Consider the following 13,048-nt stretch of genomic DNA (forward strand, 5'->3'; position numbering starts at 1 on the left):
TGTGTCTGTACTTTTGGGTTTTTTTTCCTCTCTCTCTCGTCTTCTTTTTTTTTTTTTTTTCATTTAGAAACCTGCCTACATTCATGTCTCACTGTTTGTTGGAAACAGATGGCCCTTCCTGAAGACACACAGTTGAGTGAACAGACACCGACCACTTTACCATGTGGTAGCATGTTTGTAATTAGATATTTAAAGTGCTAGACAATTACTATCAAACCTTGTCATGAGGGAAATTTAGGTCTGTGTTTACCAAGATCTGAATTATAAACTGGATCCCTGCCAGGGCTTTTACTCTTGGGTATAAAATGAGAGAAGACTCTGGTTGAATACTGAACGACATTGATTAAAGCTGCCACCTGCCCTGTCTCAGACATGACCACTCACTCCTGTCTCCCACCCTGTCCCTTGGTTTTTGTTGACCACTCTATATGGTTTGCCCATGTGTTGAGTTTTAGGATCATAGGATGTACCACCTCTGTAACACCAATAGTTTAGGGCTCAGCTTTCCACCTGTTTTTGGACCACAGACAGGTAAAAGCAGCTCCGCCCCAAGAGAAGTATCAGCCATTGTCACAATGGGGAAAAAAAAGCTGATAAAGTTTGAGAAAAGAATGGAAAGTGATAAGGGAGAAATTACAGGGGAGCATTGCAGAAAAAGATCTAAGAGTTATCTAATCCGCAAGATAATTTAATTACTGCAAAGTTTTGCCCTAGATGGAAATATCCAACCTATGGAAGCTGAGAGCAGCAGCACTGGCTGCTGGGGGAGTGTGGCTGTGCCTCTCTCATGTGCCTCCCCCATCACTGCAGCCACGGCTGTAACTAAACTGTTGCAATCAAGAAATATCGGCTCCAGAAACAAAAAGTTCCCTCTGGTTTTACCCTCCTTGAAGCAGAGACAGTGCAGGAGGCTGGAGGAAAATATTGAGGCTGTGGGAAATATTATTATTTCAAAACTCTGGAAATGGTTGAACTCGAAGGTAAAGGAAAACCAGTTTTGCATCAAAATCTCATGCCTGAGCTGCTCTGCTCCAGCAGAATCCTTAGACAGGATGGTTGTGAAAGGTAAAATTATATAATAACTTCATTTTTCTAAAAAACAAAATTATTAATTCTAAGTTTGGACAAGGATTTAGCAATTAAATGCTTCAGGGATAACTTGTTTTCAGTGGGGAACTCTGCATACAAAACTGATTACAGGATGGAGCCAAATCCCTGCCAAGGATATGGACAGGATCATGGAAGCAGATGAACTACAATTTCCCATGCACTAGAATTCACAATAAGGCCAGGAGCAAAATGAGCACAACAAGAAAGTATTTCAAGAGCCAGGACTGAGTGATGGGAGAAAGCTGTGTACTTTCCTCTGTGTACCTGTAATCGCTTCTGAGATCTTTCTGAAGAGAGGTATGTGTTGATCTTTCTGAGAAATAGAACGCTAATTTAAATATTCATTGTATAATCAGGGTAAGGAATCTTGGAATACTATTTGAGAAAAGCACTATAGGGTTGTATAGAGTGCAAAAGCTGAGAGGACAGTGATGAAGACCAGAAGCAAAACCTACTAATGCTGTTCGAAATAAAAGTGGGTTTAATTTTAATGATAAAATTTGACAGCCTAGATAAGTAAGCAAGCCAAAGTAAGCATTTCCCAGGAACACCATTTCGGCTCGGACTCCATGTTGCAATGTTAGCTCGGGTATCTATTGCAGCCTACTGTCTTGTAATTCAGCAAAACCTCACAGGGTAAAGTGGTAAATTCACCTGAAACACTTGTGGGTCAAAGGAAAGGTGAGTGAAACACAACTCCACGTGCAAACACAGAGGAACAGGTTGCAGAAGGCTGGAACAACAGATGGTTGTCAAAGGGACGAGAAGAGCTTCGCTAACAGTTACCATGAATCAGAAATACCTGTACCCCGGTAATGTTGGGCCTGTGGGCAACAGTAAAACCGGGGTTTGGTTTCTCATGACGTGAAGGATTATGCACCCACACAAAGCAGCCTCTGCCCCGACAAGTGCACGGTGCAATTGTTGTCCAAACACATCCCACTTCCTCGCCATGGCTGACTCAGAGCTGCTTCTGAGAAACTCCCAGAGGAACATCTTCTTGTAGAGTAAGAAACAGACGTGGGTGATTTTTTCCTGGCCTCCATTTTGAGGGGCGAGGGAAGGGCAGCAGCATCCCTCTGGGTACCCGCGTAACGGGGGGATGGAGATGAGGTGTTTTTCCAGGGCATCTGCCTGGCAGCGGCCGGCGGAGGGAAGCACGAAGCAGGCAAGCAGAGGGCAGTGTAACCACATGGACGCAGCGCCGGGAATACCCGGGAAAGGAACACGAGCACTGGGAGCTGCACAGGGCGGTGGGGGGTGTTCCTGGCGGTCATTCCCGGGGGTCATTCCCGGTCCCTCCGCACCGGGCCTGGCTGTGAAAGGCAGATTTACATCACGCCTTCCTTCTAAAAAAAAAACCAAACCAACAGAACTAACTCTAAGTTTGGGTAAGGGTTTAGCAGTGAGATGCTTCAGGGATGATAACTTGTTTTCTCAATGGGGAATTCTGCGTGCAAAAAAAGTGATTATAGAGGATGGAGCCAAACCCCTTGCCAAGGGTACTGACAAGGATCATGGAAGCAGATGAACCATAATTTCCCATTACATGCACTAGAATTCGCAGTTCAAGGCCAGGAGCAAAGCGAGCAGAAGTAGAGAGTGTTCCACGAGCCAGGAGGAAAAGAAGAAGAATTAGGAGAAGGAGGAGGAAGAAGAGGAGGAAGAGGAATTGGAAGAGGAGGATGAAGAAGGAGGAGGAAGAGGAGGGCTGCGAAGAGCAGGAGGACGATGCGTGTACCCCCCGCGGCTCTATCCGGGCACGAGATGACGTCATCACCCCAGCACCCTCTGCCCCTCCGCACGCTCCCGGTCTAGCCAATGAGAGCGGGGCGCGCCGCCGCAAAGCCTCCTGGGGGCTGTAGTCCTGCCCCGCCCCGCCCCGCAGCTGCGCGTCCTCGCCGCGACCAGGGCAGCGCCCCGCCCCCCGCCCCCTTTGTGGGCGGGGCCAGACGGCCCCGCCGGCCAATGGCGGGGCGGGTCAGGGTTCGGCGGGCGGGCGGCGCGGCCAATAGGCGAGGGCGGGCGGTGGAGGGGGCGTGGCCGGCGGTGTTTTGTTCGGTTGCCATTGAGCCGCCCGGGCCATAACGCGCGGGGGAGGCGGCGCGGCCGCGCAGGTATCGCCGGTGCCGCGGGGAGGGCGGGTATGGGGCACGGGGCGGGGGGGGGGCAGTTCAGCGAGCGCGGCCGGTGCGTGCCGACAGCCGCCCGAGTGACGGGTAACAGCCGTGTCGGCAACAGCCGGACGGGTAACAGGTAATATTTAACAGGTAACAGCCCCGCAGGTACCAGCCAGCCAGGCGGCAGTGCCGGGCGGAGGGGAGGCGGCCCAGCCGGCCCCGGACCCGCTCGCAGAGCCCCCGTGGGCACCGCGCAGCTCCGGGCGGGCAGGGCGGCGAGCGCGGCCCGGGGGGACCCTGCGGGGCGGGGGTGTCACCCCGGGGCTGCGGGGCTGCGGGCCGCCCGTCCCTGCCGCTACACCGGTAAAGCGGCGTGGATGTTGGATATTCTGTTGTTGTTGTCGGCGCTCGGCGCGGGCCGCGCTCCCCCCGCACGGCCGGGGCTGCTGCCGGGAGCTGGAGGCGGCGGCGGCCCCGCCAGGAGGGAGAAAACCCCAACGACCCCCCCACCCCACCCCCCAAAAAAATCCAAAAATACCCCTAACTTATCAGGTTTAATGGTGCCGCTCGGGGCGGGATCCGGGCACACGGGTGGGACACACGGCCGTGTGTCCCAGGGCCCGGCCTGCCCCGGCCGTGCGGGGAAGGGAAGGGATGGCATGGGAAGGGATGGTGCGATCTCCGTACCCGGCGGGGCTCGGACATTCCTTTGTGCCGCTGCCCTGCACTCACATGTCTGCAGGCACGTCCCCCCGCGATTTTGAGGCGATTCCCCCCCCTCTCTGGCTCAAGGATAGAGTTACCTCCGACTAGGTGCATGTTTTCCCACAATAGCCGCCTTCCATAGTGGTTCTTGGATGGGAGCAGAGGTTATTCCCCCCGCCCCTCAAGCAGTAGGAAAGTTGATTCTAGTTTATGGCCCCCGAAGTGTAAGGACCAGTTGGGCTCAGTGAGCGAGTGAATGGGCTCATTGTGTCATTCCAGCTTTTCTAAGGGCAGTAACGTGGCTTTGTTCTGGTTATTTGGCTTATTAAATGTTTTCTGGCCTGCAAGAAGGCTGAATAGAAACGTGGTCTTGAGATTCTGGGTGCTCTTTCGGGAGGTCGCTTTAGGTCTTGTGGAGGATCCTCAGGGTTGGCCTTGAGTCAGGGATCTGAACTGCTGGGATCGGGATCGACAAGTTCGGGTGTTTTCCCCTTTGGAGAAATGACATCTCCACCATAGGGTTCAGAAACCAGAAATTGGTCTTTGGAGCAGCATCTTAGCTTTGGGGTTGCAGGGCTGAGAGGGGCTGGGTGGTTCAGAGCCAAGAAGTCCCTGAATTGTAATGTGCATACCCAATCCTAGGCCTTGGGATCAGTTGAGCCAGCTGGTCAAATCCATTTTCTGGTTCGCTGTGCTTACATTAAAATTAGCTCCTGAGAACAGTTATTTTGCAGCCTTTACTGTTGCACTGGCTCCCGTTCATATGCCTGACTGATAGGAAATATTTTTGTCAAAACCGTTACTGGCAAGAACCAGTGAGTTTGTGTATCTTGTGGCAAGCTGAAACATCCCTGGATGTGTTTTAATTGTGAAGAGTCTGCTTGCTTCGAGTCTGGCTTATAAAACCCGGAGTACAATGTTTGCTGAATAGCACAAACTTTCCTGATGAAGCATGTGACTTGATCTGGTTTTATTGGAGGTGCAGGGTACGTGTTCAAGCCCAAAGAGCTTGTGAGCTTCTGAAAATGCCTGGAAGAGTTGCACTCGGAGTCAGAAGGCTAAATCATACATTTCAAGTAGATCTTAATAAGCTGGTGGAACTCCTAACTAGAGAATGTGTTTACTGCTCATTCATTTTGAATTTCTGGGAAATTCTGTTGGTATTAATATGTCTGCTATTTTTAATTATCCCTATTTTTTGCATCAGTAGCAAGATGTTATTCTTCATCCTGTGGAAGTACATGCTGCCTGTTAGACAGACTTAAAATACTGATCTGCAAGATCATCCCCCTAATGATATGATATCCTTTTGGGATGTTCCTGTGGTAATCTGGCAGTCCTCTAGTGGCCTTTACCTGCCAGTGCGTAGCCTGTAGTTATTGTTTCTTTAACTGGAGAATTAAAGTTGATTCAGTAATTGTAAAGGGATATTTTAAATTTGGGAAAGTTAAATTTCCCTACTTCCATTTGAAAAGCTATTTTTCTGCAGGGTACTATGATTCAGAAGAATGAGGAGGCTGAAAGGAGAATTATTTATATTTGCAACCATTGTGTTAAACTTTGGTAGTAGAGGTATAAAAGTGTATTTATGAAAATATGGTGGACAGATAAACTAGAAGCCTAACTGCACTGAGAAGACTGCAATTTATTGCATGGATTGCTTTATTTAAAACAAAACCTTGAAGGATTTATTCTTTCCTTTAGGAATTCCTTGAGAGTCTGGTAGCCATTACTGTGGCTCCCTTTTTTAAGTTCCTTCTTTTCCCTTCTCTGTTCTTTCTCCCCCTTCCTCTGTTGCCTCCCCCCAATCTACATTCCTTTGTGTTAACAGTGATGATGGCAGTTCTAGTCACCTCCTGTGGTTTGATAGATTATTCCCTTTAGAAACATGGTGTACTTAAAACTTTCCAAACACAATTCTTTCCTCGCTCCTCCACTTTTTGGTGCTGGCTTTGAGTTCTGTTCTAAGAATTTGTCCTCTCTGGTTCTGCTTTGAGTTTTCTTAAATGCTAGCAAGAAGTCTGGTTAAACCTTTAGTGGAAATCTTAATATTTATATTATGATTTACATTTCTTTTTGTGTATGTTTATGGTCATAGTTACAAACAGAAATTTTGCCTTTTGGCAACAATGGGTTTCTCTCTCCCCTGCAAGCTCACAGGTTTTGTGCTTTCTTTTTAGACAAAACTTTGTTTGCTTTAAACTTTCATTTTTATTTTTATGAAATAAACTTCTTGGACTATTTTTAGATTAGTACATTCTTGAGATCTGATTGTTATGTAAGAATGATCTTGCAGGTAAACGTTCATAGGACTTTGTCTTTGGTCTTACACAATCTACATATAAACTTAAATTTTGAAATAGAGTACCTGCAACTTTTGTTGTAGATATTGTAACTAACATAATCTTACTGGGGAGGGTGGAACTACTCACAGAAACCTGTGAAGGGCTTTATGAGCACTCTTGAAGGAGGGGTTAATGAGCAGAAGCAAGCCCTGTTCATTAATTCTAGGGAAGAAATTCATGGCTAGGAAAACAGGTGCTTGAAATCAGGGCAGTATCTGATAGTTTCTTGGTAGGTAAGTTTCAATCTCTTGACTCTGTACACCTGCAAGGGAGCTATTTGTGTTGACAATGTGTTTTTTTGTATATTATAAAGTTTGTGTCCTTAAGGTCTTAGCACTGAAGTATTGCAGTCCAGTGATAGATACAGAGTCTGTATAAAAAAAATCTTCACTTTGTTGGTTTCTCTGAACTGTAAACACTCTGTTAGGGGATTGAGACAGTCATATTTTCTGAAAAATGGTTTTCTTTAAGGATTTTCTTGTCCCTCAAGAGGAGGTCTGTAAAAATAAAGGGGAGGGAGTGGCATAATTTTAATTCCTTTCTAGGCTGCTCTACAAATTTTTCTGTTATCCAGCTGGGTATTGTGGTACTGTTGAGTATAGAAAAATCAAGGTAACTGTCAGCTCTTTAATATAGCCATTTCTACATTTTGTGCTGTTGTGGCTTTTTTGTTTGGTCAGTTTGGGGAATAGTGTCATCAACAAGCTGGCAAGAGGCCGCTCGGCTAACTGCTGGTGCTTTGCAGTGGGCGTAAATAACTTCTGAAGACCGTGTTTCTGCTAATTTTTAGGTTAAGGGGAGGAAGTAGGCAGGGTTGTTACTAAATGCATTATCTGGGTTATGGCTCTCAGTTTACTGACAGCACTATATTTTTTTTTAAGCAAGCAGTTGAATATCGTGCTTTAGATAATATAAACTGTTTCAATTAGGAAATTTACTGAGTTATAAAACCAAAACTAATATAATTTGCTTTCTGCTGTCTGAACTTGATTGTATTTTAGTGAAATTCTTGCTGTCACATTTTGCTTGTTGGATATTAACAGTAAGATCAAGGCTTCTGATTACCTAATGTTAGCATTGCTGCTCTGAATTTGATATGACAACATTGTTTTAAGTTCCTGTGAAAATTAAACTGTAGGAAAACGTTGGGAAAAATTCTATCAATGATATATCAAATATATCAAAGTGCAGGCCCAGAGCTTCGGACATCCAGGGCCAGTGATGGAAGCCGCTCTTCAATGTGTGTGTGTGTCTGTCTGTACAGACAGAGATAAGAGTGTGAAATCAAACAGTATTTTTGCTTAGGGCTGTCGTATTACAAGTGTCATTTGCAAAACTGACTCAGTATACCAAGACCTACATGTCATAGTGGGGAAGGCATCTGAGATGGAAAAAAGCTGTTCCTGCATTTGCTGAGCTTTAAAATTGGAACCCAGCTGGTACAGGAAATAGTTGAAGAAATAACTGCAACACCACTGTCTATACCTTTCCTTCTGTGCTTTAGCCTCAGCTCTGTGATGCTGGAAGATAGGATCTGAATTCCTTTTTTTCTAAAGAGCACTTGTTTTTCCTTAACACTCCCCTCATCCAGCTAGCCTTGAACAGCTGGCTTACTTTTTTTTTTTTTAATTCACTTCACTTTTCTTGGGTTATGAAAGATCACATTTTTAATTTGTCAATTTCTACATTTAAGTTAAGGCGAGTTAATGTTAAAAACGAAGGAAAACCTTTACTGTCCTCATAAGACCTCATACAGCAGGGCTGAGGTTTCTCTTCTACTGTCACCTCCCCTTGAGCCATGAATGGGAATAATAGGAACTTCTGTTGGTGTTATATTAACTTTAGGTCCCTAATTTGCATCTCAAATAACATTGTGAACAGCATTAATGCCTTCGAGGGCTTTGGGAGGTTTTTTAATTTGTAGGGTAAATGTATTTTTTAACCTAATTGGGCAGTTCATATTATTATTGCAGCATGTTTAATTTTTGCTCTGTGCAGCTCTTGTTGATGTCAGTGGCCCTAAATCATTCCTTCAGTGCTGTGCACATATGTTATGTTTCACCTTCTTAGCTTTAGATTTTTGTCTTAGTAAAGTATTCCTCTATTTCATACAGTTACTGTTGGATAGTGTGTGATATTTTTGTTCTTTATTCTACCCTCCAAAGTTCGTGTATAGTGAAAATTCTTGTCTTAAGGGTACTGTTTTCTCTAACTTTCTGTGCTTTCCTAATGAAAGATGCACTTTCTGTCTTCCTTCAAGCTTTCTGTTGATCTGACCTCTTTTGGTTTTAGAGGGAGGTTTATCATATTTAAGGAAGGGTGCAAGTGACGAGCTGTGTGTCATTAGGATCTGTAAAACCTTATTGCTTTATCAGCTTCCACTGTCCAAAAGCAGCATGCAGAATATGGAAAAGGTTGAAGTTTGGAGGCTCATGTGTGTGATGTAGATTATGAATCAGCAGAACTATGGAAATACAGTTGAGGCAGGATGGGTCTGGATCTGTGGGGTTTTGCCTCTTGCAGCTCAGCATTTCTAAATCAACATGTAGGTGGCCACTGAGATTGCAGGTGGTTTTTCTATCGTGTTATGAACCAGCCTTGTTTTCATAACATAAGAGACTTCTGATCTATGGACAGTTTTGAGGGTGTGATTTGTTTTTTAACTGCTGGTCTCTATTTAGATAGGTAGGATCTATTGGTATGTCTGTATAGTGTTTTGGATTAACTGACAGTTACAATTTCAATCTTAGTTAAAAAAAAAAAAGGAACCTCTTTGTTCAGTTGTCCCAATGTGATAGTAGTGACAAATAATAATTCATTAAGTCCTATTTGGAATGGGGGTAGTGGTGTGTAAGCGTGCCCCAAGACCACTGCTGTGCTTCAGAGCCTAATTCGATGCAGTATTTAGTAAGTGAGAGAAGAGAGGAGTAATGAAAACAGCATTCAAGAACTACTTGCTTGAATTGGCTAAAATACAGTGTGTGTTTCTTCTAATGGGAAAGGGGAAAGGAGCAAGTACCTGGCACTTCATCCTTTCATATCTTAGAAGCGATGAAATGAAACAACCAAGTTGCACCTTGATGAATTTGAGAAGTGTGAGTAACTTGGAGGCTAAACTGAAGGGCTGTTGCCTGCTGTAAGGGGCTACCAAAGGTTAAGACACAACAGCAGTGTCGGTGATGAGGAAATTGTGCTGGCACTGGAACATGTGCCAGCATGTCCCAGTGACAACCTGTCACTTGGCCTGTTCACTTCCCGGGATGTATGGTGGTCTCCTTGAGCTTGGCTGCATATATGCTTGCTGACTTCATCATTTTCTTCCATTAGCACTCCATCCTGACCAGACCTTTCTGGTTCAATATTTGGATAAGAAATTGCTGAGCTCCTGCAGGGTGAGGTGGACTGTTGCTGCTCTTTTCATGTTTCACAAATCAGAAGAATGTCATTTAATAAAGCAGACCAGGACCTGGATAAATACCTGCAGTACCAAACTATTGCAGAGGATGAAAAAGGGTAGTATTTTGTCTTTGGTTTATGCTTCTTAAGTGGCCTATTTATGCCTGAACTCTTAAGAGTTAATTCTTCTGTGCTTTAGTGACTTTAGCTTTTGCAGTTTAAATGTGTACACGTAACAGATTCTCTGTCTGTAACGCTCTCTGCTTTTCAAGTCTGTAAAATCCCGCATGTTTTAGTTTTTGTTTTGGATTATTTGGTTTGCATGCAGCACTTCACATCCTCAGGAAGTCCTAACCAAGCCTAAGGCAATGGTTGTAAAAGCAAAAGGTGTGTGCATATGTTTGTGTGACAGTGCTTTGACACCGCAGCGGTGAAAGCCATTACATCACCCTGCTGGGTTGTTAGGAGGCAAAGCACGATCGACTCTGGTCAGAAGAAAAATACAGCAGGATACTGCAATATTGTTGGAACTTGCATGCTGCCACGGGAAATGATTGGAGTGGATTTATTTCTCTGTGAAGAAAGTATGAGGAAGGTGTTGACTTTTTTTTTTTTTTTGGTATAGTAAAATAAGCTGGATGTGCAAATCCTGATGTTTTAATTTGAAAAATCAGAAAAGTAACCTCTAGCTTGTTGAAACTAAACACACACCTTAGGAGGATAAGCAAAAACATTGCAGTGGCTTGAAATTGAGTTAGTAATTTAAATAAAAAAAAAAAGTAGGACTGCAAAATGGCTAGGCTGGGTGTGAGGCCCCTGCCCCATGCTGGTATTGCACATTTAATGTGATTCATAACAGAGGCTTGAGCAGCTCTTCTTTCTGCTCAGTCCAGTGCTTTGCTGTCCTCAGCATTAAAACTTGTTCTGAGTATGGAACCAGACATCTTCCTTACTGCAGGTCAGGCTCATTGCCTAATTCCCTGGGCATAAGGGACAGCTATTCTTTCCCCTGTAGTAAGTAATCTTTTAAAAATATTTGAACTGTCCTTTGCCATGTTCCTGTTTCCTTGCCTTGTGTCTTGCCCTTCTCCCTGCAGCCTTGTGATACTTTTGGCCTAAATAAAACTAGTGTATTCAGGTCCTCCTGAGAGTTCATGATTTTCAACTCTAATAATTTGTTTCCTTCTCTCAGGTTAGTTCACATCAGGCTTTGAGCATGGTGCTTAAAGCCCAAGTTTGTACTACAGCTGAGGCTTTCCTGAGCTGAGTGGAGTAAAAAGACTGCTTCATGTGCCCTGGAGCTGATATTCCCGTTTATGCATCCCCATACATTTGACTTTCTTACAGCAGCTTAACACTTGTTTCAAGGTCAGTCTGTTGATCCAATCGAGCCCACAGCTTTCTTCTGAAGAATTTACCTTCCTGTTTGTTCATTTAATCCTGCCTGAGCACACCTCTCAGAACTCAGTTGTATCCTGTTACTTGCAGAACAGTTTTTCAACTTGTAAGAGTTTTATATAGAATTTTAAGGCTGTCTTGCAGTTCTTCCTGCCTTTCCCCTACTTGTAACAAACCTGCTCTACCAGCAGCAGATCATGGGAAGCACAGAAATGGAACTGAGCTGGGTTCCTGTGTGGTGTGTTCTCCTGCAGTGGTGACCTGCAGTGTTACCACCTGCAGTGGTAACTGCTCTCTGGGTATGGTTGTCCCCCAGGTATTCCATTCACTGTAGAGCCTTTGCTTACCCCCCAACAGCAGAAGTCTGTAAACCTTGGGTATATGATCTCACATGTTCTCTCCTGTCTCTAAACCCCGTTACTCTGATGTCCAAGTGAACCAGGTGGGTGCTGAGCACCTCCTTGTTGCTTTTCAGTGCTCACAGAAGATTCCCACCCTCCCCAGAGATTCTGTGGAATGTGGAGAATTGGAGACCAGTCACATGAATTTTGACCTTTTTCTGAAGGCAGGCATGGAATGAAGGCAGGCCTAACCTCAGAAACTGATATCCAGACTTTTTCTTTTTGAAAAAAAGCATGTCCTTTTCCTGTCTGTATTGAAATATATCACATAACACTCCAAATCTAGTACTTTGCCAATAATTTCAGGTGTTAGAGTGACTGAAGTCATCTGTGGCTAGGGTTCTTTTAAGCTCTCCATTCTTGAGATGAAATTGCTCTTGCATTGCAAGCTATATGTTGAAGGATAAGCTCTGCCACTTGGAACAACTTTTCTTTAGGGCATTTTTCTTGGATTTGTGTTTGTAAGTATTTGTTGACATCTCTCCAGGTGCAGTTTTCTCTCTTTGAAATCTTAGTTCTCATATCATCTCCCCTGCTGAACTCAATTCACATAATGAATCTTGTGCTGCATGGAAATGGATTTCTCCAAGCCCTGTCTCCGTTGGGCTTGTTTGACACAGTTTTGTAAGTACTATTTGTTGTTGCTTCTCCAGCACCTCTCCCTGTACACTGTCAAGCTATTTTGCATCTCCACCATTCAGTAATTTCCTTAGACTTGCTCTAATCTTGTGCCTTATATGTGGTTTCTGAATATGTAGTAGTTTATTCTCATCACACAGGTGTATTTGAGTGTAGTAAAAGTTCTGTTTTACCTGGCTACAAGATGGAATAGTTAATCTTCTAACCATCCGTTCCACCGTGTGCTTTGAGGAGATGGACATCTGTCCTTTGAAATCATGCTGCAGTGTTAAATTGAGCAGAAGTTTAGAAAGTCTGATAATCCTTCTCTAAAGATGTTGAATGTTTGCTAGCTGGGATTACCTCAGTGATCACTTGGAACCCACAATATGTTGCCAGAGAGGTAAGGCAGCATCACCTGGCGTTGAGAAGTGACAGGCAATGTGGATGGTGAAATGTGTATTGACTGTACTTTAGGATGTTAATACTTGTTTTTAAGTATTAAGGGGGAGCTGTGTTCAGACAAGCTCTTTTGGGAGTGGGTTAATACTTGGTTGTGGCAGGTTTTTCTGTATTAAGTGTGATACTCAATTTTTAGTAATTTAGTCGGTTGCAAAATGCTGCATGTCCTTGAGACTAAACTTTATAGTCCTGTTAAATACAGCCTTAACCTTTGGAACTAGTTTGGGGAGGGGACACTTTCCTTTCACCCTTTTCTCACTTGAGCACAAGCTGATCAAACAAAACCTAACCTATTTCTGAATTCTAAACTAGTTATTGAACTAAGTGTTGAACTGAGCCAAACTGAAATGAAGTAAATGCCTGTGGCACCTGCAGAAAAGACTGCAGCTGTCAAAAGCTTGTTTATCACTTCAGTACTTCTTGGGTCCAGGTGCTCAGCCAGTGACTTCCCCTGCTGCAGTGGTTTGTTTCAGATCTTCAACGGGAAAGATGT

The 13,048-nt window shown here is 44.3% G+C and overlaps 1 protein-coding gene across 4 annotated transcripts in view; it reads left to right on the top strand.

Moving 5' to 3' along the window:
* The first annotated feature begins 3,164 nt into the window (after positions 1–3,164).
* FAM53A (family with sequence similarity 53 member A) overlaps positions 3,165–13,048 on the top strand; it is a 70,707-nt gene continuing 60,823 nt past the window's right edge. The window contains exon 1 of one of the 4 annotated variants that reach the window (XM_027742395.2): positions 3,165–3,227. The gene's annotated coding sequence lies outside the window, so the exon portion shown is untranslated. Of the gene's footprint in view, positions 3,228–3,321; positions 3,367–3,428; positions 3,594–11,023; positions 11,045–13,048 lie in introns of those variants that run through there. The other 3 variants (XM_039383448.1, XM_039383447.1, XM_039383449.1) reach the window with 3 other exon arrangements.

This window comes from Pipra filicauda, unplaced genomic scaffold (assembly GCF_003945595.2).
Source record: "Pipra filicauda isolate LSUMZ 115617 unplaced genomic scaffold, ASM394559v2 scaffold30_size5312502_pilon, whole genome shotgun sequence".
NCBI lineage: Eukaryota > Metazoa > Chordata > Aves > Passeriformes > Pipridae > Pipra > Pipra filicauda.